The 1,225-nt window shown below is 38.2% G+C and overlaps 1 non-coding gene across 1 annotated transcript; it reads right to left on the bottom strand.

The window, feature by feature from the left end:
- Positions 1–723: 723 nt before the first annotated feature.
- On the bottom strand, positions 724–892 carry LOC144427458 (U1 spliceosomal RNA). The gene has a single exon (XR_013477988.1). It is a non-coding gene; the product is annotated as a U1 spliceosomal RNA (small nuclear RNA).
- Positions 893–1,225: the final 333 nt, after the last annotated feature.

The raw sequence follows: 1,225 nt of genomic DNA, 5'->3' as shown, positions 1-1,225 counted from the left end.
TGATACTGTATCAATGTTTAAATCAGCATTATGTGCGCGAATGTCTCAGGAATATCAAGTTTTAGTGGGTCGTTTCGTAAAATACAAGTATTTAATTAATGTAGTAACATTACAAAGATTTCTGAATGAATATATATATATACTAATTTGAATATGTAGCAATGCCATCAAGTCAAATTTCTCAGAATTATTGACGGATACGCAGTGACGATATTTCCGAAATCTTGTTTAACGCAAACATAACATAAAAAGACAACGAGTCCCGGAGCCAGTAACAAAGTTATTGTTGACTTTATTTTACGTTGGCGATAAAGACGATCAAAGCTTATATGAAAGAAAGCAATCAGAGTGGAATTAATTTGCAAATTTTGGCTCAAAATTCATTCCTATTATTGCGCTCAGCGTTCGTCCCCAATGATCGCACCAACACAATATGAATGTCAAACTGCAAATAAAGAAAAAATCTAGAGACGGTTGGATAATGGGACAACTTAGATAATGGCAAGGCATGTCATGGACTAATATCAATAAATGGATTGTGAGATTGGTCATGTGAAATATAACATCCCAAACAAGGATTCCGACGGCCACAACCAATGAAAGCAGCATGGCCGCTCATTGACCTAACTCGTAAGCCAACAGGATATAAGTAGGGAGCAAATATACAAAAGGGATAGCGCAAACGCAGTCCCCAGTAGCAGCAGAAATTACACGACCGAGTTAAAAGGGATAGCGCAAACGCAGTCCCCAGTAGCAGCAGAAATTACACGACCGAGTTATCCACATTGGGGATAATTGCTAGGGTCAATTTAGTCCGGGTGCAATGACTAAACCTCGCCTATAGGCAGAACCGCCTTCGTGATCGCGGTTGACTGCCTCGTCAGGTAAGTATGGTTTGTGACAATTGATTGCGCATCATGAATGAAAGTTCTATGCTAAATGTTGGGATGGGCGTTCTCAACAATAAAAACGATATGTGCAAAATTTGCGATTTCAATTGATTAATCTGTCGTTAACGTAAAATACGATTAATTGTGCTCAAATATGTTATGTGATATACAACGAGTTTTTTTGCCATCCGGTGGCAGAATGAAGCCGAAACTCTTTCAAATAATAGCAACGAGCCAAAAGTTGAAATATGGAATTCGAAACAAAGAGCCTCGGCTCCAATACATACCTTAAACAGATTTGTTATTTTCAAATCTTAGCGCTCATTCTATTGCTC

Source organism: Styela clava, chromosome 9 (assembly GCF_964204865.1).
Source record: "Styela clava chromosome 9, kaStyClav1.hap1.2, whole genome shotgun sequence".
Lineage (NCBI taxonomy): Eukaryota > Metazoa > Chordata > Ascidiacea > Stolidobranchia > Styelidae > Styela > Styela clava.
Note: the sequence above shows the minus strand (reverse complement) of the source record. Positions and strands in the feature narration are given on the sequence as shown.